The 26,109-nt window shown below is 36.7% G+C and overlaps 1 protein-coding gene across 4 annotated transcripts in view; it reads left to right on the forward strand.

Annotated features, from left to right (window-relative positions):
• The window catches only part of FBXL17 (F-box and leucine rich repeat protein 17), a 468,543-nt gene that overhangs the window by 255,529 nt on the left and 186,905 nt on the right, over nt 1–26,109 (forward strand). The gene's annotated exons all lie outside the window — the stretch shown is intronic.

Here is a 26,109-nt window from a genome sequence, read left to right on the forward strand (position 1 = left end):
GTGTTTTGCCCTTGCTTCTTGATTAACTAACTGGTCGCAGGGAGCATAATTTGCACAGAATAATGACTGAAGTAGCACATGCTGCTAAGTGCCACAGATTGCATTTTATATCTATGCTCTAGTAATCATTTTAAGTTTAAGAGCCCAAGGCTCTTTGTAAGCTTCAGAGAGCATACTATGTACAAGTACAAATTTTGATGTTTAAACCATAGACTTTATGCTGCTATTTTGGAATCTTGAGTGATTGAGGAACTACAAAGGAACACAATATGGACATCTCAAATTAAGGATTATAGCGAATGCAGATGTGTTCTGGCTCTGGCAACCTGAATTTGTGGCTTTCTAAGTACTTAATGGCTTTGATTTTTAAAAATCATGCTTTGTTTCTTTCCACATTATCCTACATTTACTTGCATCTTGAAGTAGAGTTAGGCATTAGAATAAAACATAGACACCCTACTGAGTTAAAAATTTTAAATCTTATTCTATTGTCATTACTCTTAGACAGATCTACCCACTTAACTCTCACTCAGGTCTGCATATAATCTTTACAAATATAAATGCAGTGAAATTACTAAATCAAAAGACGTAAAAAACTGTCAGTGTAGGATTGTGAACCTGAATGGGTAGTAAAGAAAATTCTTCTGAGATGCTAATATGCTCAACACTATATGCTTTAATATTTTTTCATTAGTGACCCTTAGGGAATATCTAGCAGTGTAAATTACCTTTTTAGCTTTTGGATACATTTCTAGGTGGAGTTTCTTATTAAAAATTGAAAGGAAATCGTCTTTGGTAATCATTTTAATGCTCCACATCAGTGGATTCAACTTTGCTTTCTTAAAAAGTTTTGCTTTTCCTTAGTAAATTACTGACAAGATGGGGGGAGGGGAGGTGTTGCAGGACTGAGTTTTCTTATAAAACTCAAGGGGGCTGTAGTTCCAGTGGGAGAAAACTTTCTGCCCTAAACTAGGGCATTTTACCTTTTAAAAGTAGATTAAGATTTTTAGTGGGATTATTATCATAAGAGTGTATTATGGCATGTAAAATACAGAAAAGGGGATTTTTTTCAATAGGGAAATATTTACCAATTTTAATAAATTATAAGAACTGAATTTTAATTACTCTCCATAGAAACATACTTGGAAGTATGTATGATGCATGGTATTTTGGGGCAGGGAGGGAGAGAGGGGAGTGAAGGAGTGCGAAGAAGTCTATGTATGTGTAAGGTTAAAAATTTAACTGAATATTTTATTATTTATGTGAGTAAATGGTTTAGAAATGTTTTATTCTTCTCTCCAGTGCTGATTCTCTGAGTAATTATCTCACAGATTTGTTATATATTTATTTAATTTGGGGATTGAAGAGAGCATACTGTAATTAGCCCTTCAATTCATTGTCCTTGCTTTCTTCAAAACAAAACAAAATAACCAAATTCTCTAAAATATATAGTACATCTTAACAGTATGCACAAATCCAGTACTTAACTGCTTATTTTCCTTCTCTTCCCTTTGGGAAACATTCATCCCTCCGGTATTTAATTGAAAAGAACTATTTGTGTACTCATTTCAGGAAAGTCTTTAATGAGACCTATAAATATTTCTCTGTAAATTTCTTATTTGTATAAATATAGACACACAGCTCCAGCCTCACCCTCTAGTTTCTCAAGGCTGAGTGTTGGGTGTCATTTGGCTACTGTCATTGTGTTCACCTTTCCTTGGTGTGTGACAGATCATTAGAAAAAGTCCAGATATGGACTGGTCCACATGTACACTGGAGGCTTTGTAGAGATACTCTGATCATTAATCTCAACAAAGATACTAGTTAATTTTTGTTGGCGCATTCAAATAAATTTTAGTATGTAAAGTAATATATGGAACTAAAAAATACTTGATGTCTGAAGTCACAATTTTTCTCAGCCTAGAAGATGCCAAAGCTAACACCAGAATATAAACAGAGGAGGGATGTTGTGCTTTCTGGACAGAGGAGTTTGACACATGAATTAACAAAAGAAAACATGATTATTTTTTACTGTTAACTAAAACTAAATTTTTTATTTTGCTACTAGATATTATTCTAATCTGCAATGTAATATAAGGATTAGAGTTTATTAAATATTTACAAGAACTCTTACATGCACCTCAATTTAAATGAAATGTATTTTAAGCAAATGGAGATTTAAGGAGCTCACAGATTAAGTTAAAAATTCACTTTTATAAGCAGCAGTCCATTTCTTGGAGGGCTGCTATGGGCTGAACCCTGTTTTAGGGGAGTATGTAGGATATATATTTTGTGTGTAAGGAGTGGGAAAAAAGGCCTGATGCCTGACCTCAAGGAGCATACTTAACAGCCTGCCTATGGATGAAGCAAGGTTCACATAAAACAGACAGCAAAGTAGCAAATAGTAACAAGAATATGCAATAAAATGCCAAAGCAAGTGGTGTATTAAAGGAAAAATAAAGTCAAAATAGATCTCCTTTTCCAAGTGAAATTGTACACAAGATGCCAACATAGAAAACAGAAAAATGTGATTTTTTTAAAACTATAATTTTGTCACACAAGTTCAAATGTATATAATATTTACTCAAGAAGTTAATTCGAAAAGCAAAGGGGCTGGTCTATAGTAAGGACTCAGTAAATGTTCGTTACTTTTGTTATTTTTGCTATTAGTTTTAAGTTAGGTGTTTTGCATAGCAGTTGCAAAACAATATTGGCTTTAGCTTTAAATCTATTTCTGTATTTTGTTCAGGTTGCACATTTCAGAGAAAAATCTGGATTCACACAAATAAGTACTTGTACGTGGAAAGCTTTGTTTGGTTTTAGTAGTTTGCTTTGTCACATTGTGATAGTCTTCATTTTAATCAAGATGGCAGAGAAGAGATTCTTTTAAGCAGAGCCCCCCTCCCCAAATGGGGGGAAACCCAAAACTTGGTGGCACAAGTTAATTCACTGGTTATTGTAGTATACCAAAAAAAAGGGGGTGACTGTGTGTGTGTTGTGTTAATGTGTAACAACCGACAAAGTAAAACAGAACCAGGTATTTGCGAACCCCTTAAAACACCCTCATGTGATACAAACTTAGGAAGGTGTGCAGTTTGTTTCTTATAAGACCCAGGTCATCAAACCACAGCCTGTAGTTCAGATCCGGTGCACCACCTGTTTTTGTAAAGCTCATGAGCTAAAACTGTTTTTTACATTTCAGTGGTTGAAAAGATAAATAAAAAGAAGAATTTATCTTGACACATGAAAAGTTTGGAGGCAGAACTGACAGGACTTGATGATGGATTTGGATGTGGGGAGACAGTGAAGGAGGGAGATGTAGCTAAGACTGTTCGGTTTGGGTTTTTAGTACAGGATGGAGGGTAGTACCATTCTCTGAGATAGGCAACCTGGGAGAAGGGCTGTCAAGAGTTCAGTCTTTGGCCTGTGGAGTTGGGAGGTGCCTTTGAGGCTTTCATCTGAAATGTTCTGTGAGTGGTCTGTGTGTAAGTGGGCTGTGTGATCTGTGTATTAGTAATCTGTGGAGAGGTGCTGCTCTAGAACCATAGGTACGGTTGTGAACACCAGGGATTGCTTATAGAGTGAGAAGGGAAGAGGGCCTTAACCAAGTGTTAAGGGATGTCTTTTAATGGCTGGGCAGAAGAGAATGAGCCTGGACAGCACAGAGGAAAAAGGTGAGTAAAACTAAAAGAGCGTTGTGTGGTAGAAGTCAAAGGAAGAGAAGTGTCAGGGGAATGACCATGTTTTAGAGAAGACAACCAAAAGGGATGGATGAGTATCCAAGGATTTTGGGATATGAACGTCTTTGATGACTAGAGAGCAAGACATGTGACGAGACAACGAGAATAGAATCCCTAAATTATTGTTTTATCAAAGCTATTTATACCTTTAACTGTATTAGTTTTAAAGAAAACCTGCATTCCCAGGTGTGATCTTTTTATTGTTCAGTTGATCTCCAACTTTACAATGGCAGTTAATTAAAAAATGGGATTCACTTAAAAGAAATTTGCTTCACAGCAAATTTTGATTGAAAACATCTATTTCCTATCACCTAAATACTTACCCAGATTATACAGCAAATCTCCTTTAATAAAAAAGTGCAATAATGAGAAAAAGTTGTTGCAACATTCAAAGTGATTTTGAAAAAAAGCAAAACTGGTGACTCTTGGGAAATATCACATTGCTCACAAGCCTTGTCAATTTTCAGCAGGTTCCCAGCCAACTTAATTGTGTTACTCCGATTTGGTAAATAATGCCTTCCTCCTTTACCAAGGTTTCTATTACATATGTGGCTGAAGGAAACTGTATTATCAAAGAAAGTTTGGAAAAGCAGAGGGGTGGGTGGGGTAGAAGAAAATCTGTTATGCATTTTGTTTATAGGGATTTGGTGAGGATTTTCCTTATGTGGTTTCACACATCTATTTTTCTTCTGTTTTCATATGTTGTTGTGATGTGTTATAATGTGAAAATTGACACTGTTGGGTTCTTTGGCAGTAGACACTCAGATGGAGGTTGGTTGGGGTTTAAGATGTTTATTAGGCATCAACTACTGTGAAAGGAAGTGTGAAGGGAGGATTGGGCAGAGGGAAAATTCAAACCGTGATGCTGGTGCAGCCAAGGTCTTGGCCAACCCTGTGGAGCTAGCATTGCCGGTCCAGGTGTCCTGCTTAGGGCTGAAATGGACAGGCCTTTGTGTACCGCCCACCCCTCAGCCACTGTTACAGGCTAATGCTTGGACAAGCCGGCCCTTTGCAGCCGAGGCTGACCCTACAGCCCAGGTCAACAGTGGAGGCTGGTGCCGTCGCCACCCCATATTTGGCAGCAAGTCCTTGTTTGAAGGGGGATCTGAGCAGCACATCTCATGGCTAACACACTGTCTTGTAATTTTCCATGTAATTGAGTTGAATACCCTGGATACATTTATATTGGTTTGGATTCTTTGTGTTACAAGCAAGAACAACCACTCATTCAAACATTCAGGGACTTCATTGGCTCATGTAAACAGAGGCCCAGAGGGCGGGTGGGCTTCAGAGTGTTCTTCATCCAGCAGCTTCAGCTCCATCCTCTGGGATTCTCTTGACTTTGTCGTCTTCAGGGTATAGAAGGCTTTTCCCGCTGACTGACCTCTCTGGTGGTAGAAAAGCAGCCGTGGCCTCGCATCTGCGTACCACCTGGGCCAAAGCAGGAAAGAGCATCTGGTGGGGCTATGCAGAGCTCAGGCGGTCCTGAGACGACCCCGCCTGGACTGTGGGAGCTTAGTACAGGGGCAGAGGTACTGAAGGCGCTGACTGGCTTAGCCGAGGCTCAGCGGCCCATTCCTGGAGCCAGGGATAGAGTCTATTTCTAGAAGCCCATGGATTCCCAGGAGAAGTCAGGGGTATTGAAAAGGGAGGGGAAGCCACCAACAAACTATGACACATGGGGTTTTGATAACTGTCCCTGACTGTGCTGTTGTCTGATAACACTAACTGGTTTTCCTAACTTGTGTGTGCTTAACTACAGACCAACTTATATACCAAAAACTTAGTTGCGGAAAACCCAATTCCCCTTGTTCTTTGAGCTGTTACTAGGAAGATAAATTAAACTTGTAAACACTAAAGCTGTCGTACAGTTGGAACATCCAATGCAGGGAAGGAGGATGGAGGGACTACGCAGGACAATGGAATCAACATTTGTAACTGATATGTTTTCATCTTGTCTCTTCTGCTCTGGTTCACCTCTGCGTGGAGATAATAATGGGGTATTTGGGAGTGAAAGAATCAAGGAGCTCAGAAAATTCAAAAATGTAAACCCCAGTTAAATCACTGAAAGCTGACTTGTGGGTCAAGTTGAAACTCCAAAGAGAAAGAAAAATGAATAAAACTGGCATATATGAATTGTAAGTGTTAAAATATTTATCCACTTAACAAGTTCCTAGTCCCATGTGGGACACCTATTGTATAGATAGGAAGTAGACACTATAAAAATTTCATTTTCTCGGAGATTTTATTGGAGTTTTTATAAAACAACAGCATTTGATTTCTCTGCCTTTACTAAGTGGTTGAGATTGCAGACTGACACTTATTAATTATACCAGATTTCTAGTTTTAATTAGAGAATCTCTTCTGAGACTAAACCTTTCTACCATTAGGCTGTTTGAAACCTATGAGATAAAAAGGGAGAGTTCTTTCAGAAAATTATTTACATGATTTTAATTAATGATTATAATCTCTATGGTCATTTTTGCAAAAGAGCATTTAATCCCTTAACCAGTTTTCATGATTTGCATTTTGCAAAAACATGTCGGCCCTGCAGGCTTATTATGTGTTTTTTTCCAGATGAAACTTATTTGGGGTGAGTTTTAGTTTGCTGCTGCTCCGAGCCCCGTTTCATACCTTAACACCTGTTTCTCATGCAGAGCAAACCGACTGGTAGAAAAGTAAAGTTTGCTCCTTTCTGCCAAGACATAGCCCATAGCAAGGTTACCTTTGAAAGCAGTTTTTCATGCAGAGACCGTATACAAGTAGCATTGCTGTTGGCAAGATTCTCTGACTAATGAAGGGTCGGAGAGATGGTGTATTCTTTTTCATTTCTCGCCACACGTATATGTAGCATTTCTTCTGAGAAAAGGCACTCTAGCGTTTCAAACAGAAGCTAAAAGTTTAACCTTCCAGGAGGAAGGTCAGTGTTAGTTTTTACTGCTAACACAGAAGAAAGCCACTTTATAAGAATATGAAAGATAAATTATTTGCTAAGTAGAAACGATTAAACAGTGAGTTTCCCACCTTTCTTATGAAAATCAGTCTGAAACTATTTTCCATTTTCAAAGTTGTTTTTTTCCCTTTCCTAGCTCTGAGGTGTGGAACAGATCCTTCATACTCATGATGCTAAGCGCTGCTGTCCGAACTGTGGACAACTGGTCAGGGTTCAAGGCCCAGGTCCCTGCACATGGCTGCCTGCTCTGTTTTGGTGCAATTCTGCCATACATATTTTCGGTCGTGTTTAATTATATTTAATGAGTACATTTACATTTCCCATGTACTTTTAAGGTGTCTATAGTTGAATGGTTTCATAAACTCTGAGGCTGATGATTTGTTTTACGAGTGGGAAAATCCTAGAGAGTATACACAGATGTTTTGTGAGTATACACAGAGCTAGGGAAGGAATGGAAAATGTGTATCCCTATACGCATGATCAAAATAGTTGCTATCTTAACTGTGTGTTTGTGTGTGTATGTGTGTGTGTGTATGAAGCCATAAAGATAGGGGTCTAGTGTTTCTCACTTTATTTTCCTTTTCCAAAAATAGTCATTAGGTAGATGTTTTCTACCATTTAAAGAGTTTTCATATTTTATACCTTCTTAAATATTGATTATTTGGAGGTTATATTTTTCATTGGTTTTCCTTATATTTTTCTGCCCTTTCAGTCATGGACAAAGACAAAATAAGGCATTAATTCCATAAAATTTCTGTAATACTGATGTATAATGTTGCCTTCCTGAAAAAAATGCAGGTAGCTGATTGACAACGTTTCTTTAAATAACAAATTTTGTTATTGAGATACTACTGAAAGGCTTCACTTACCCCTAGGTATTGTAAGAATTCAACTTTTTTCACTTTAGTTTTACAATCTTTTCTTATTACTTTTGGCCAAAGATGATCGGACACAGCATAGTTCAATCTGTTCATCAAAAGTTGGGAAATAAATTCTATAAAAGGGACTGAAGTTTTTGTTTTCATTATTATTATCAGTTGATGTTTTCCAAAAAGGAACTCATGGATCACTCTGGGCTGTCATTGTGACTCATGTTCTAGCACACATTGCAAATTATAAAGGAATATTTCCAGGAAGCAAGAAAACTTGAAATAAGTAGAAGAGATTGCTCTTATGTGAAATGGATCACTCTGGGCTGTCATTGTGGCTCATGTTTTAGCTCACATTGCAAATTATAAAGGAAGATTTCCAGGAAGTAAGAAAACTTGAAATAAGTAGAAAAGATTGCTACTATGTGAAATTTTATCTACTCTGAACAGAGGCAGAGTGTCAGGTGGCTCCTGCACACCGATCTGTGGTTGGAAATTTTTAGAATGACAATGAGGGCAGCTAACACATACGGAACATTTGATATGTGTCAGGCATTATCCTGGGCACTTATTGATAATACTGAGTAATTTAATTTTCATAACAATGCTATGAGGTGTATCACCATTTTAGAGATGAGAGACCAGGCATTTATTGCTAGGAAGTGACCCAGCTGAGGTTTGAACCAGGCAATCTGAGCCTAAGTCCATGGTTGAACCACTGCTCTTTCTACATTACAGCTTTAGTGCTTTGTTACCAGAGGGGACTTTGAGAAACACTCTGTAACCCTTATTTTCCATATGTCCTTATATGTAAATATGTAACTGGCTGGGAGACACTGAGTAATTTTCCCAAGGTCAGAGAGTAGGGACAGAGATGTAATTACAGTTGAGCCTGTGTGCTTCCTGCTTCCCCAGTTCTCTCACGCACTGGGGCCTTATGCTGGTGACAAACATTGGGGATCTGTTTTACCAGGAAGCCTTTTGTCCTCAATTTGTATGTAGAATTGAGAGTTGGACTTAAGCTTTTTCATCTTAATGAACTTGCAGCCCAGAGGGTGCTGGAGTATGGCTAAGTAGGCAGAGTAGAAAGTTACTTGGAGAGAGAAAAAAGGGAAGGGAAGCTGTGTGGGTTCAGATGGAGTGGGGCCTGGGGGAACAACTGGCACATTATTTGCCAGGCGAAGCTTGAGTACTGTCTGAACCTATGATTATAAGGAGACCCTATGTGTTAGCGTCCCGTGCCTTTTATGTTAGAGGAGGCAAGGCCCTAACTGCTCAATGTGTGAGCATTTGGTATGTGACTGCTGATTCCTGATTTTGCCTCTACTAACGAAGTGGGTGATTTCTCCTTAAAAGAATGGGAAATGCAAATCCTTGTGAAAAGGATTGTTGCCCCATGCCAGTTTGGTTGGAAACATCTCATTGAAGAGGAAAATTCTACTCTCGCTATATACCGAAATAATCCATAGGCCAGATCATTATCCTTTGTACTTCTATGAGAAAATTAAGTTTTAGCTGTATTTAGGCTTTTGTGTTAAAAAGCACTTCTTAATAAGTTAAATTTATCTGGTTTTAATTTTTCTCTAAGACATTTACTTTAAATCCTATTCATTTCCATCACCCATAACCCCAGTGTAACAGGGATGCACGGAATAAATCAAGTGCCTGCAGACAGTAGGTGGTGGTGTTCAATCCTGTACGAAAGTGCTGTGTGATATAGAAATAGTTCGCTTAATATCTGCCTCCCTGCCTTGTTTGTTAATTGGATCTGTGCTCTAGGGGGCATTAGGTTGAATTGAACAACAGTGTAGAAACAACATTGCATTCCTGAAGCCAAGTCAATTAATCACACAATGCATTTCAAAGGAGTTACTTCTAAGTAATTGTTGTGTAAATGACCCCCATTGCAACTGCTGGGTAGTAAACAAGAGACAAGCCTGCTTTATGCAACCAGAAATACAAGAAAAGTTTGCTACTTCTAAAGCCCCTGTGAGATAATCCTTCAGACCTCATTGCTCGCACCCACAAAATAACCATACAGATTTTATAACTATGTTGGTTGTGTTTTCCCAGTGAACCTATAATTGCACATTTAACTTTTTCAAGCAGAAGTTAATAATGATGAAATTTTTGAGTTTGAGAATATTTTATTTTTCTCTAATGAATTTCTCTGGTCCTTCTATAATGCTGAGGATTAAAACACAGGTAAGGAATGTCTTGTCTTTAAAAACATTGAAACTCCACCCTGTGGCTTCCATCACATCAGATATCAAATATGTTATTTATATTTTTATTTTTAGTCAGGCATCAGCAATTATATCTTGAGACTTCCTATTTAAGGAATATGTCCAAAATTCTAAAAAGGCCCTTGTGGAGAGAGTTTCAGGATCACTTTGCCTCATCATTATACAAATTATTTTTCAGCAACATAGTCAAGGCCGTCAGTAAAGTTTACACCAGCTTCATTAGGAAGCACCCAGCTTTCTAGTAAGCATGCCCAGGGAGTGCAATTCCTGCTGAACCAGGACTAACCACTTGACCTTTGCTGTTCACATTTCATCACCTTCTCAGACATCAAACGGGTTTGGCTTCAGACCTCTAAGGTAGTGTTCCTAAGAGGGCTTGTTTAGTGATTATTCTGGATCAACTGTAAACATAGCTCAAGATCGCCAGTCCAGTGCAAAGCCTGGGAAGGTGTCAAAACAGAGCTTCCTCAGCTGCGGTTCTGAGTTGTGCAGACAATGATTCTGAGAGAATGAAGCCAATGTATAGAGAGAAATGGAAAGAAACACAGAGAAAGTAGGACTTCACTGTCCTTGCTTGCAGTTATTCCTGAACGCATCTTCCTCTTCTGCGGAACCCAGTCTATTGGCATTTTATCCAAACCTAGTTCTAACTGCGTTTCTTTCGCATTAAACAAAAGAGACCTGCTAGGTTAGGTACATCTCCCCTAGGTTTCCATAGCGCCCTCGCAAACGTCTGTGATCACACCCACCAGGTTGCTCAGTTTTGTCTGTTTCTGTGAGGAGAGGTGCTATCTTCATTATTACTTAGCACAGAGCCTGGCAGTTAATGGGTAATAGGTAAATATTGGATAAAGAATGAATGAATGAGCAACCATACAGCTTTCAGTGTCCTACTTTTCTAACAAGAAAATGATTCAGATCTACTTGATGTTGCATGATCTGGTCATACAATGACTTATTATAAGACAGGTATAGAAGCTGTAATCGTGTCACCCTCCGGCCCCCCCCCCCATTTTCCCCCCGTACTTCTTTCCTAGCTAAAAACTCCTGGTGTCTGGTTTCATGAGCTTGACCTAATCCTCAGTACAAATTTATGTTATTCCATTATATTTCATTATACAAAATGCTTTATAAATATAGCACTGAATGCTTTCCTTAATAAGGGCCTTAACATGTTGGATTTTCAGGGAAACTAGCTTATGCTATAAAGCTTTGCTATATTGTTTTCTCATCTTCATCTGCTGAGCCTTCCACATAGAACAGGTTAGTTACTTCTCTGTTTTTAAGTTTTGGTTGTCATTCATTTCCTCTTGTGTACTGTTTTTCATGGTAGGTTTTGACTTCAATTTAGATCCCTGTATATAGTACCTTATAATTGATGGTAATTAAATTCATGAGTAACATTTTCTTTTATTTGTTTATATCTCAAGTCTTCATAGCTACTTCAGAAAGTAAGCAAGGTGTTCATAGATGTTTAAAATACTCTTCTCTTCCACCCTTATAACCACTGTAGCTCTGAAATTTCAAAATCAATGCAGTTCAGTCTTTGTCCATTAAGTGTGGTTTCTCCCTAGATTTCATGTTCCAAATGTAGTAGTATAGACACAGAGTTTTTCATTTTTTATTCTGTCCTTTTTACTCTGCCATTTAGCCAGCTATTGCTATGAAGTAGCACTAAAATATAGCCTTATGGGCATTTCTAACTTTTGTAACTTGACATAGGACTAAAAGTGTTCTTCCTGAAGCAAAAATATGCGTAAATGAAAAGAAGTTTATCAGAAAATAAGCACATGTCTTTCAACAGTTTTATGAATGGGATCCCATGTACCTTTTTTAATCTTTTCCACTTCAGGTATGGTCCTTTTATTTGTTTAGCTCCATAACATTTTTCAGCTAAATGCAATATATTTCACGTCGAGAAGGTTGAGTGACCCTTAGCCTGCCGCTAGACATCTGAAATGTCTAATGCAGAAGAGTTAACGAAGAATGAGTTGGTGCTTAAGATCAAGATATTGCTGAGGACTTCCTTGTCATCCTCTCTAGGAATATTTCTGCAGATCGTGACATTATAACTGTTCTTGACTTGGCTTTTGCTCACTCTTGAATTTGTGGTATTAACTCTCTCATTTATGTAACATATTGTGAAGGTTTGGGGGTGTTAGTAAGAATTCTTTTAACATTCTTACTTAACTCTTTACATTTGGTCAAGTGAGCTATCTTAAACTTTAGTTAGGTAAAATAAGGTATGAGGGGATATAGATGATGACTGGTTTTAGACATGTTAAATCTCAGTTGAAGTCTATTTAGACAAGTGTTGCAGGCATAAAGATTAGGGATAAAGATCAGGGCCAAGGATGCGTTTGGGAGGCATTCAGGAAGAGTGATATACACATCACTTGGAATAAATGAGGTTACCCCATTCAAGGGAGCTGAGGAAACACATGTTAGGAAACTAAGAAGCAATCAGTACAATAGGAGAAGAACCAATCTGATGCTGCCAAAGAGAAGATGGCTTCATGAATTGGGTATTTGGCAAAACCAGATATTGCGGAAGCTCTGTAGGGTAAGATCCTAAGCTGGATTTTTGGTTTAGGAAATCGTGTGACTTAGGTAGTTTTGCTGGAGTTGTAATCTAATATTTGTGGGTTAGAAACTAGATTATAGTGTACCAATGAGTAAATGAAAGATGAGACAGAAGGGACAGCAAGTTTAACTGATTTGGTGTGTATTCATGAAGGGGAAGGAAAAATGTGATAATGACTTTGGGGTAAAAGAGAATAAGGGAAGTTCTTTTTAGAATTCGAGAAACGAGCATGGAGAAACACAGGAGAGAGAGAAAGGCTGACTGAGATTGGGAGAGAGGAATAAGAAGAAAAAAATAGTCAGGTTTGGAATGAGGTAGGTAAGGATTCTGATTACTGATTCCAATGTGTGGAGATTTTCCCCACGCCAACAAACAAGCTCTGATGCCAGTTGGGTGTCCCGCAATTCAACTCAGTTCTGACACTGTTTACCCAGAGATAGCATCAAATTCCAAAGTGAAGGATTTGGTCCCACAAGACTGCCCTCCACTTCAGATGCCAGCTGAAGCATTTGGCTGAATGATTTGGCTACATATTAGAGGTTCTAATGCGCGCCTCATTGTGTTCAATTAATTTGCTAGATCAGCTGACAGAACTCAGAGAAACATTTTACTTACTAGGTTACTGGTTTATTATAGTAAAAGGATATACCTCTGAAACAACCAGGTGGAAGAGATGCACAGGGCAGAGTATGGGGAGAGGGTGAGGAGCTTCCATGCTGTCTCTGAACGGGCCACTTTCCCCAAATCTCCACGTGTTCACCAACCCAGAAGCTCTACAAACACCACCCTTTTGGATTTTTATGGAGGCTTCATTAAGTTGGTACCATTAATTAAATCATTGATTAAACCTCCAGCCCCTCTCCCCTCCAAGAGGTGGTCAGGGGAAGAGGTAGGGACAGAAAGTTCCAATCTTCTAATGACAGGGCTGGTTCTCCTGGCAATCAGCCCCTTCCTTAAATGGGATCCAAAAGTCACCTCATTATCATAACAAAAACACATTTATATCTCTCAGCGCTTTGGAAAGTCTAAGGATTTTAGGAGCTCTGTGCCAGAAATGAGGGAGGAAGATCAAGTATTTGTTTCTTATTATACATCACAATATCACAGGGGGACTGAAGAGATTAGGCTTGGGAAGGATGTGTTCAGAGCTACTTCCTCTGTGACATCGGGGCAAGCTTAGAGGAGGACAGAATGATTCTCAGCACCAACCTCCACCCCGAAGTGCTGTGGATAAGGAAGGTGACTTAGAATCAGGTTGGTATCGGTTTGGATCTGGATTGGGATTGGCACAAAGAGGAATCCATGCAGTTCAATTAAGTCATCCTCACAACTGGAGATGCCAACGATGAGATGAAGTTTTCTGTCGAGTTTCAAGCCTACACCTGAGATATGTGACACAGATGGAGTTTTGTTTTTCAAATGTTACTGAGTCCTGAAGCACATACTTCCTGTTACAGATTTTGCTCATTGTCTTTTACCTGAGAACTTCATACAGATAGGTTGAGTATAATAGAATTATAAAAATCTTAGTACCTGTAGTCCTACTTTCGAAACAGGATATTAAAATGCGTGTTTTGGCAGTCAAGTCAAAAGTTACACATTGGGAATTTCAGTGGGACGACTGAGTTTGTCCTAGCCGTGCCGTCTATGGATGGTAGTGCATTTTATCTCAGTAACAAAAAATGTTTTCACAAATCGATCTTTCATGAAATTTTATCTCAAGGTGCTTTGCATTCTAATTAGCTCAGAGAGCTCTTTCCAATCAAGAAACTGCATTTGGCTGGTTTTAAAAGAAAAGTGTTGTAGCAATGTCTTATCTGCTTCATCTGCAAAATTATTGAATTCCTTTTTTTTTTTTTTGGTTAGGATTCACTGTTATTTACCCTGAAGAGTTTCCTTAAAATCCTCCTGCAAATTAAAATTGCATTTCCCAGTGGTATTTACATGGTAGTGGGTATTCTGGATTTGGGCCTCTCTATTTTAGAAGGCCTTTATGCTCTGCTGCACTCTGGAACTATTCAGCCCTAAATTATCTTAATCTCACTAGTTCAGATAATAAGGACCAGGGTTAGTAAAAACTGTCCAGAGCAACCTATATATTTTTAATTAAGTGACATTAACTTGGATATCTTTATATCTATGTTTTCAGAAATGCTGAGATCCTTGCAATTGAAGTTTGGTTTACCCTAATGAGTACTGTTTTGATTTATGCAATAGAAACGACAGTAGGAAAAGAAGATGCATCTTGTGAGATGGGTTGAAAGCATTTGTAGTGATAAAGTATACCCTTGTTAAATAAACCCTGTTTGGTAACTTAAAAACAGTATGTTTTTCAGTTTTCATTTTATGGCAGTTTCTTTCTTTATGCTATCATGAAAAGCTCTTTGTATTTACTAGCACGAAAGGTAAGATTTTTAGTAATAGGGAAGAACTGTTAAAAGTATCTTTAAAAGTTAATGTCTCTGAACCTAACAGTGGTTTTTAAAGACAACCACACTTTGTGAAGATGAATGCAATCCTGAAGGAAACTATCGTTAACCTGATCAGAGCCTTAAGATTAGATGTGTTATTGAAAGTTTTGCAGAATTTGGCTTTGTAGGGCCTTATTGGATATAAGGGAATGACATAGTGAACATAGTAATTTATGATGAGATTTCCAACATTGATGGATTCATTTACAAATCTGTTATAAGGAGAAAAATTTCTACTTAACCTGCTGTCTTAATGCGTAGTATTTTAATTTGAAATATATGCCATATGTCCAAAGAAATATCTTAGGATGTCAATAGAAGAAGAATCCAACAACTAATTTAGATGGGTAATTCTCCTTGTAAGAGTAGTCTGCAGATTAGTTTTGTTATTTGACCATTGGAGTGCTGTCTAGCCTCAAAATAATTATATCTAGCAGCCTAGAATATAAAGTGAAACAAAATCATTTATCAGCACTGTAGAACGTGGTTTCAGGCATCTGCATGAGGAAGGTTTTGAAATTAGAAAGATATATGTATGGAGTCATCAGCTCTCATTTCTTCTTCCAGCAGTGTGGGGGGCACGACACCCTTTGAAACCAAGAAAAGGAAGGCAGCTTTCTTGACTCACTCTAACCACTGGGGCTAGGTGAGGGGAGGGAGCAGGAAAAATAAAATAATCTTCCTTTTCTCAGTGGATCAGCAGGAAGTGTAGTTTACCTCTGTGATTTTCTGACTTGCCGGTTGTAGAATCTAGCTTTTTAATAAGGATAACTTCCTTTGCAACTTTCTCCCATGAGTTCTTATTTTCTATTTATACCTACTATTTATACCTACTGTTGGCATGATGCATATACACGAAAACACAGTAATAGAGATAACACAAAATTATCCTTTAAAAATGATTTTTCCATTATTCTTGCTTTGCACGTGGCCATCACTCATATTCCTTATCTTCTTGACTTCAAAAAAGTATGTCCTTAATGTTTCTACTTTCCAAATAAAATAAGCATTCTAGAGTAACCTTACTATAAGTCAAACTGTTAAGTCCTGTTCTCCTAAATCTTTAGTATCCATCTTTTAAAATACATACTCTACAAAATAATGTAGATATAGCATAATACAAGAAAGGAAAGCAAATGATGTAATAGTTGTAGTAAACATGATTCAGTTGTAAATTGTAGGGCATGTTCTCCATATAGTTTTTCTTATTTCTCTTAGCTTCTACACCCAAAAATAACAAAATGTCCTTTGAAAAGGATCAAAATATTTCTTGCTGTAGACCATGGTGTGTGTGTGTGTGTGTGTGTGTGTGTGTGTGTGTGTGTGTGTGTCTAAGTAATATCATACTCACACCTTCAGGCATTTGTTTTAACAAAAATCTTATGGTCTTATTTTCAGCAGAATCAGATGTTCTTTAAATGTTTTCTTACATCATTCCAAGGCCAAGAGTATTCTAATTGCCCTGTTAAGCTAACACTGATATATAAGTTTAGTATTTTTTTCTGGTGAAAACTGTGTCAGTGTTTCCATGTAAATGCTATTTTCCAGGCATCCATTACTCAGCATAGGTTGTAAGCATTCATTTTGGGCTAACACTTGTCAAAAAAAGTCTGTTAGCAATTAGGAGTATTTATGTTTTATTGGTGTAAAGAGAACTTTTTTTTTTTTTGCTAGCTTTAACAAAAACATTGACTCAAGTATTTCATGGCGCTTTCATGATGGTTGACTTTTGATATTTTGGTAGAATAAGTATGTCAAAATATTTAACAGAAAATTGAGTGTTACATGTGTATTGTAATTACTGCACATTTTTTAATGAGACGTAAGATCACACAGGCAAAAACAACAACTTGATGATATTTTACATGCTGAATGAACCATAAAGAATTAAAAAAGTAATATCAAAGTGTCTGTTTTCTTCAAGTACCTTAGGCTATCTGAAAGTATGAGTAAATGTGAAATGTCAACACATGAAGTAAAATAAGTGAAGTAGTAGAGCGGCTGTTAACTGTCAATAAATGTCCAAGAATAATTACCAGAAAAGAAAACTGCAATTTGAGAGAATGTGCTGATAACTAATTGAAATCTCACCACATGATTTGTTAGATGATGAACTTGTATTTCAGAGTAGTGTGCTAGCCCATAACTTAGAATTGGCCATATTTTGATTTTTTAACAAGAAATGACAGATATTTATAAATGTAAATCAAATCTTTGTTACCTGTCCAAATGTTGGTTTACTTTCAATTCTTGTGTCAAGGTATCTTCAGTGTAATAGGAAACTATGGTGGAGCGGATCCAAGTTTGTGGAGCCTGCCACTATTATAACTTTCCCTCTGCCTCTTAAGAAATCAAACACAAAATTACAAATAAAAAATTGCTTCTAAATGTGCAATAGTTTAAATGACTGTTAAAATAGCTTATGAAAACTTATGATCATGTGACTACAATGCTAGGAGTACTTACAGGGGCTCATGCAATCTAGAGGCCCTCAGGATTGTAGATGACAGAAACTAACATTCTAGTCAATATAATTATTCTGTTAAGTTTTTGTTTTCTCGTTGTGTATAATAGTAATTTTTCTCATTTTACCATTTACTTTAAGAGTTCTTTAGCATGTTTTAACTGAAAATTGAATATTGAATATTATAGTCAATTAATTCATTCAGTATTCACTGAGAGATCAATTATTGAACTCCTAATATTTATGAGGTTTGGTGCTTACTAATAGGAATACAGTGATATATATGTTCCTGGAGAGAAGATAAAATAAGGACACATATAACAATAAAATGATATGAGGTATATATTGTCTATTTTATGTGACTCAAATATTCCATATAGTTAGTACCCAAAAAATCCATATTATTATGATAATGATACAAACTTTTCTCTGTTACATAAATTATTAATGATATCCATCACATTTCTTTTAGAATATTCATTCAACAAACATGAGATAAGTCTAGGTAATGTATTTTAAGACATCTATTTAAAACATGGTGTAGGTTCAGAGTTATATGATACTGTGACCTTGCTTTATTGTAGATATAAGATGAAAATTAATAATTCATTCTCAGAAGATAAACTGAATTATTTCATTTGTAAAATATATTTTTGCTTTAAACTATTATTTAGCTTTTATGTTTAAATGCTTGGTGCTCATTTTCAAGATCCAAATGCTTTATTTAATTTCAGATATAATTATCTCATATATTTTCATATACTAATCAGAAAACCTAAAGACATATTTGTTGTGTTTTGAATAATTGAGAATAAAACTGAGAAATTCTTAAATCCCGCTTCAGGTAAATTGTAAAATAAGTGATAGTTTTGTGAAAATATGTAAGTTTGTAAAAAAGATAATAAAATGGAGGAAAATTGTAATTACTTGCCTTCCAAATGATAAATAATGTAAAGAACACTTTAGTATTTTGACACTGTCCTTAAATTTTAGATGCAAATAATACACTTAAACCTATTTTATATTCTGCTTTATTAAAGAAAATTAATGTATAGGTAATTTAAAAGATTATATTATAGTTCTCTAGAATTATATAAGTTGTTTGAAGTCACTTTAGAATGGAAATTATAATTACGATTGATCCTTTTATTTTGTACTCTGATAAGGCAGTGAGGGTCATATACATGCATGAGGCCATGCCAAGTATATATCCCAGACTTTTTAAGTTTAAAAATATTTAAAAGGTAATCTATATATTTAGGTTTTATGTTAAAAACAACTTTAATGGTTACTATACCTTGGATATTAAAAAATATTTTTTCTTTAGCCCAGCCCAGCATATTGACTTAGTTAATAACAGTATTAGCAGACTGTGAAGGATCTCTAAGATTTCGTAACCTTCCTCATAATCAATGTCATGATATCGCCCTTGTTCTCAATAAAGACATTTTGGGTTTGGAGTCTGAAGTTTCATAACTTAGTCTGCCCATTTTCTCTTCCTCCCTTCCCCTTTTTAGCATTTGGAAGAAGTTCTTACAGTAAGGATATCTGAAAATTCCTGCCAGAAACCTGATCTTCAATAGTCCCCAGTCCTCTTAAGAAACCTTTCTTCCCCAGGTTCCCTCAGTATTTCCTTTGACAGCCATTCCTTCCTCATATGAGACTGTATTGGTAATGTTAGAATTTCCAATTCAGACAGCCCTGGTAGTTTTATTTCACTTTTCTCACTTTAAAAAAAAATTTATCCTCATCACCTCTTTCTTGAGAGGAATTTTGCCCTCAAACTCCAAAGTTACTAGAAAAGGGAAACCTTTTGAACCCCAAGTTTAAAATCTTTTCTTTTATGTTCTATCCGATTATTTTTCTTGCTTTCCCATCTATCAAGCATATACTTCATGTAATTCATGGCCTATTTTCTAGGGTTCAGTAATCAGTCATACACCTTGAATTATTACCTTTGAGGATAAGAGGGTCACTAGAAGCAAAATTTATTGAATTTGAATTGTCTTTCCCTTCTGTAAAAATTCACAGTAAACCATTCTATGGTCACGACATGCAAGAAGTTAATTGCCATGTTGTGTTTTTAAATTCCCAGTTTTAACCATTATAAAATATGACCAAAAATTAGCAGTACCTTTCAAATTAAAAATGTGCATATTTTTTGACCCAGAATTCCATTTCAAGGTATTTATCTAACAGATAAACTCTCACATGAGTGAAATAATATTTAAGGATGTTTGTTGTTATTCGTATGTCCAATGTACATTTTAAAACTAAAAAGTTCTGTATATGGAAAGTTTAAAAAGAAAATGCCAAAATAGCATATGGTATTTATAGGCAGACAAATTGCATATATACACAGATACATATGTATCTGTATATATATGTAAGATACACGTATATGTATACACACACATATGGCATATATTTATAAGTACATAGATTATCTCTGGAAGGCTACTCAAGAAATTGCTAGTAGTGTAGCTGGCTTCCAGGGAAAGATACTGGGCATCTAGGAATAGAAGAAGGAAGTAGACTTCATTTTCACTATCTTACTGTTGTATCATTTAAATGTAATGCCCATCTAGAAGTAAATAGAATGTTTAAAATTAATATTATGTTTAAAAAGTTAAAATTAAAAAGCAGCAGCCCAGTTGAGAACCTCTGACAGAATGAAGCTCTAGGAAGGAAGACTGCTCTGAATAGATTAAGCCTAGGAACCCTGAGATGAAATCACCAAGCCCTTTAGGTTTAACTCTGTCCCTGATGCAAACTCTGTACTGTCAGTTTCTGTGTGGGTGAGAATGCACTGATCTGACAAGGCCAGAGATCCAGCTTGCATTACAGTAATGTGTCATTCTAAATTAATAAATTAGCACTATATAGGAATTTGATTTTCATGGGTTTATCCCAGAGAGGCTTCTCAGTTTTAATTTAAGCACAAAATCATTTCTGGGGTGCGAAGGTAGGGACTAGGTCCTGACTGCAGTGACCCAGATGAAGTGTTGCCCCCGAGAGGCCTGCCAGGCCTCCTCTGGGCACCCTCAGATGCCCCCTCTCCTCCATGACCGTAGCAGGGCTGGAGGCACATGTCGTTCACTGCCCATCCACGGTCTCCCTTGTCTCAGATTTTCATTTCAGGTCTTCAGCTTTTACTTCACAGACTAGACTGAGCTCAAATCCCAAGAGAAGTTGGGAAAATGAGTGCTCGTTATCTATATTACAAATTGTGAAATTATTTCTCAGAAAGAGAAAACACTTGATGGACTCATAAGTGAATATTATCTCTATGCAGAATACCTCAGAACAGAATAAAAAGCACAGTAAGTGACTGACATAAATATAGGTGTGCCTACAATATATGTTAGTAAACAGGGCTATAATATTAGGGGCCAGAAGCAATCTGTTTCATATTTAAAATATCAAGTAAAAATTATCTTCACAATTATGAATTTTTAAACAGTGTTATTGCTTCTCAATATATACGACGTGCAAACATACCACATCATTTTTATTGCAAAAACAGAAAAAAATAATTAAAACTATAAAACGCTGTTCTTAGTGTCATTTTAATGTGTCTTCGTTATTGCCATTTATCTCCGAGAGATAATAAGAGAAAGAAATTGAGAAATAATGCATCAGTAGATGATAAATTTTGTTCATAGCAAACTGTTTTAAAAAAATCACTATTGTCTTTCATCCAAGAGAACGGAGAAAACAAGACATCTACTGTAAATGTCTGTTTTGATTTTACGTCATTTTAAAAGTAAAGGTTTGTTTTTTTCCCCAAATTTTCAATTTAGTCTTCCTCTTTGTGTGATTTCCATCTTACCTAATTTTCTTAAACATAAGGAAGAATTTTATTCATTTCAATGAATGCAAGTATGAAGGAATTTCTGTCTCGTACATTCTTACAGGTTCACACACAGATCCTTCACTGGTGAATCTGACAAATTGGGAATAGTAGTTCAAAGATTGGGCTTCTTATTTCCTTACATGTTAACAGCAGTAGGCTGAGGGGCCCAGAGGGTGGAAGAGCTGCTGAAGGGAGAAATTGACAGTTCACATCTTTAAAAACCAAGTCAAGCTGAGGTTACTGAATAGCTTTTACTTTATACATAACCACACCTCAGGCTTTCCTGTAACTGAAATATGAGGCTAAGCTCTTAGATAGTTGACTAGGAGAAATTCTGGCCCCTCTCTAAGTTTAGATACCAGTGCACTATGACATCTACTTTTCTTGGAGTGCTCCAAGTAAGACCATCACCATCATTTGTGAAGCCACTGAGGGAACAATCTGTAGGACAAATGACCAAGTTCTGGGGAATGTCCGCTTTCCATTGATAAAGCAACTTTTTGAAAGGAAATATGAACTCTAAATAGAAAAGAAACACATGCTTTGGGTATACAATGCTTCTTGACATATTAACTGAAAAGAGCATGGTATAACATTGTATCTCTAATATAACAGTGTATGAGATACAAGAAAGATAAACACACACAAACAAAAAAAGCTAGGTATTGGAAAACAGTAAAGGAAATATAAAAGAAGTGACTACTGACTGCATTAGACTCATAGGATTCTTTTTTTTCTCACTTCACTTTCCTGAACTCCAGATTTTCTTTTATGAACCTGTATTGCTTACATAATAATGAGATGAAAGGAAAGCCCTGTCCTTTGGAAATTTGATAATTTTAAGTTGTTTATGTCTTTGCAATTACTTTGTTGTCCATTCTCTTAATATTCTGTAAATTTATGTATTACATGTCAAAAAGAAAAAATGAGAAAGGAAATTAAGCCATAGAAAGGAATAAATACTAGAAAAATATTTAATAAATGCTTTATTATCCCCAAAAATGTTGGTATGAAAATTGCCTTAGTATTTTAAATCCTACATGGAGAATATTAATTTTCATTAAGCCAGGGAGTTTATTCAATGTTTCCTATAGCATAGAATCCAGCTCTCTCCCAATTACTGAATAGCTTGTAATTATTTGTGGCTCTCTTTAGTGATTCTCTCCTCATTCCTTTCTTTTTTATCCCTGATGGAATAGCCGACTTTGTGAGAAAAGTTTGCATTCTTTTTAATTGATAGCTATACTATGATAAATGTGGATTTTATATAGATGGATTTCTAGCTTTATGTTGGATAGCCTCATATCCATGGCCACATAAGCATGATGTCTGTAGGCTAATATGCTTACTTAATCTTTAATACATTATATTTTAATAATATAGGAGTGCCAAGCTACAGAAAAGCAAACGAAAAGGTTATTTTTAATTCATGTACTACTGAATGTACCTCCTGCTTGTAGCTCATTATACATGCAGTGGAGCCCAATTTTTTAAAAGTGGAAAGCATACCAAATTAAACCACAAGTTTTGCAACTGATGTTCCTTTTGTAAAAGGAGTACTCTCCGTCTTTTCAGTTTTATTTATTCTGACTGCTTGTTACTCATTTGTGCTTCTCTCTTCTCCGTTATAGTCAGAATTTCTAATCCCATTTCAAGCAGAAGGCTGCCACTTTTCATCAGAGAAGAGGCAATAAACACGCATCACACTTATATATTCTGGCTTTCATCTGGGGAGCTCAAAGTGTTTTATGCATAAGTAGTGTTTCCCCTGGCTTTTTTTTTTTTTTTTTTTAAAGTAGGAAAAATGAAGCCTGGAGAGCTTAAATGACTGAAGGAAGCCCACACCTGCAACAATGAAAGTCGTGATTTTAATTAAATATATATCTGTGAAAATACTCAGGATTTCTTGACCTGGATATCAGTTTATATGCTGTGCTTGAAGAGTGACACAACTGTGGAGAGTAAAAATTGGTACTAGCACATTTTTGTCATGGCCCAGTTAGGGGAAATGGTGCCGTAACAAAAATGAGCACTAACAGAGGGAAACTTCATGAACATGACTATTCATTTCATGTCTTTAAGTTCAAAATTATAAAAAGAACTCAGCTGGAAAGAAAGAGTTATTTTCAGGGTCAAACTTTTTAGAGTTTTGTGGCTATGGTTCAGCAGGCCAGAGAAAGGGCAGCCTATGGCTGGGGTCTAGTCAGTGTAGCAGGCGAGGCTGGTTCTCAGGAACGAGCCCCTTCCTCATTTAATCTCTCTCTCTCTCTCTCCCTTTTTTTTTTTTTTTTTTTTTTTTTTGCCAAAGACATAAATGATCTCAATGGAATCTCAATGTGGATTATTAGTCATAAAAGCATGAGTAAGAGATTAATAGAAAATAGGCAGTTTTTTGAAATACTAATTTTAAAAGACCATCTTGTTCTGAGGATGTCTGGATGTAGGTCTGTGATTCTCAACTTGCCTTGCACTGGGTCTATGGGGCAGGGGACTGGGGATGTAGAAAATCAAAGGAATGAGGACTCAAGGTCTTTTTCTCTCCTGCACTTTTGGTGGTGGTGTTCAGATTAGTTTAATGGCTGCGTGGGGAGTGGAGATGACTGGGAAGTTTGACTTACATTGAGAAAGGAGGCATAAGGTGTGGAGGTGGTGGTGGAAGGAGAAAAATTAAAACCAAAGAAGCCTGTGTCTTTGAGAGAGTGGTGGTAGAATTTAGAGGTTTAAATGTGGAGGTTAGAGGAAATGAGAGCTTTTATTAGAGTTGATTCAGTAACTATATTACTTAAGAATTTAATCTGGTTTGCGTTATAAATGGTAAAGAGGTACAGGTGCGATCACGTGGACGTTCCTCTGCTGTTCAACCAACCCATTATCTGATATCCTTAGCTGTCAGTCACCCATCGCTAACATGAGTGTAGGGGACACAGCACTTTTTGGATATACTTTTTTCACCTGGCAGAAAGTATCGCACACCGGCAAGTTCAATAATCCCTTACTCAGTAGCACTTTATCTAGCCACTAGTCTCTCACTATCTAGTTACACTTCCGAAAATCCTTTTCAGAAATCCATCTTCCCAAAGTCCCACTCATCACAGAAAGCAACTTAGAATTTCCTGCTGAATTCCAAGATACATATGTATTTATTTCCCCTAGAAAACCACTTTAAAATCCCTCCCTATATAGATATGGTAAAAAGTACTTTTTTTTTCCCCTCGAATTATCCTTATAAAATTCAGAAATACTCTTGGGTGTTGTAAATGCCTGTCAATACACTAGTTGGGGGGAAATTGTGGGTATATTAGCCTAGAAACAAACATCTTAGGATGTCAGACACCTGTCTGATATTCCCACTGCAAACATTTCTTGCTCAAAATTGCAACCCGTCAATGTTTGGGGTGGTTCCTTTGGAGAACAAAACAGCAAAGCAAGAAGGCAGAACACCTCCTTAACCTTCTGCCTCTTGGCCCTGGGTCAGACTAGCAGAGAATGCCAAGATGTGGTGGATGGGAAGCCTCTGACTTGCCGTGCTGCTAAGACACCATGGCCTACCCTGGGGAGGAGAGGCCATCTCTCATTAGCAGTGCAGCCACTTCTCAAGGTCCTAGGATCTTGGAGCAGGATCTCAATCGCTCTGGGCTCTTGCTTCTTCATATGTAAATGAAGGAATGATAAGACCTTTAAGGCCCAGCCAGTTCTAATATCCAGAGATTACACCATTTAGTCTCATCTGCCCTGGGGCTATTTCTTACTTCTACCTTTAGAATAATGCACTAGAGGTGTGGACCTTGGAGATAATGCCCTAAAGATTTCACTCTGTAGTAATTATCCTAAGAGAAAAGCACAGTGTGTTTCATACTCCTAGATTATTTTCAGACTCAAGTCTGAAATATCAGAAGCTGTTCCCTAGAATATTAATAGGTCTTACCCTTGGGAAATACTTGGTCAAGCCAAATGAAATAAGCCTTTGTTCTGCAATACTGCTCAAAGCTTTTTCCGTGCTTGCATGCATTGTGACCCAAGGATCTGAGGGTTCCACAAGGCAGTGTTTTTCCAATTGATTTGTGTGAAGTCTCCCTTTTTTGTGTGGAAAGTCTCTATGCTCTGAGAAACGATGTTTTTGGCTGTTTTCAGTCTATCCACAGACATATTCAACTAAATGATCCTCAGATATAGTGAGCGTTCCTCTTCCTAAAATCTGCCCTTCTACTTTGCTTTGGCCTCCAGGAGCAACTTCTGCAGGAGCGCCTGAAGGCATTGGGCTATGAGTTCAGGGTTAGGCAGAACTGTAGGAAAGTCGGAATACTAAGAATCTGCAGACCAGGCCCAAATTTACCTGGTATTTTGAGTTCATTCCCCTCTCCCCTTTTTCACGTAAGAAAGTGTCCATGTAGACAAGTCCTAGGGAAGGACTGCTTATCTTAGCTTCTGAATTATTTCTAGCCTTAAGTTTTTTCTTGTAGGGAAAAAGCATGAACCTTGTAATCATACTCATGCTGACCTCAATTTAAATCTGCCACTTACTAGATCTAACTCTCAGACTGAGCCATTGTTCTGCATTGTAAAATGGACATGGTAAAATGGAGTTGTATTTTACAGAATTAAATAAGTAAATATTTAGCAAATTACCAGCTAATGAATGCTCACTGATGTTAGCTACTTTAATTCTTTCATTGTCTAGCAGAGAGGTCCTAGATCTAGGAGCGAGTAACCTGTTCTCATTCCATTACTAATTTATTACTAACTATCCCAACATATAATATGTTGGCCCCAGGATTTAATTTCTCTATAACTCAGCCCCCTCACTCATCAAATGAAGATAAAACTACCTTACATGGTGTTTTAAAGTATAAACTGAGATAATAGAGCTGTAGTTAATTTCAGAAGTACCAATTAATGTTACTTATTTTTAGTAGTGGTAAAATTATT

The sequence above is a fragment of the Balaenoptera physalus genome (assembly GCF_965194825.1).
Source record: "Balaenoptera physalus genome assembly, chromosome: 3".
Classification (NCBI taxonomy): domain Eukaryota; kingdom Metazoa; phylum Chordata; class Mammalia; order Artiodactyla; family Balaenopteridae; genus Balaenoptera; species Balaenoptera physalus.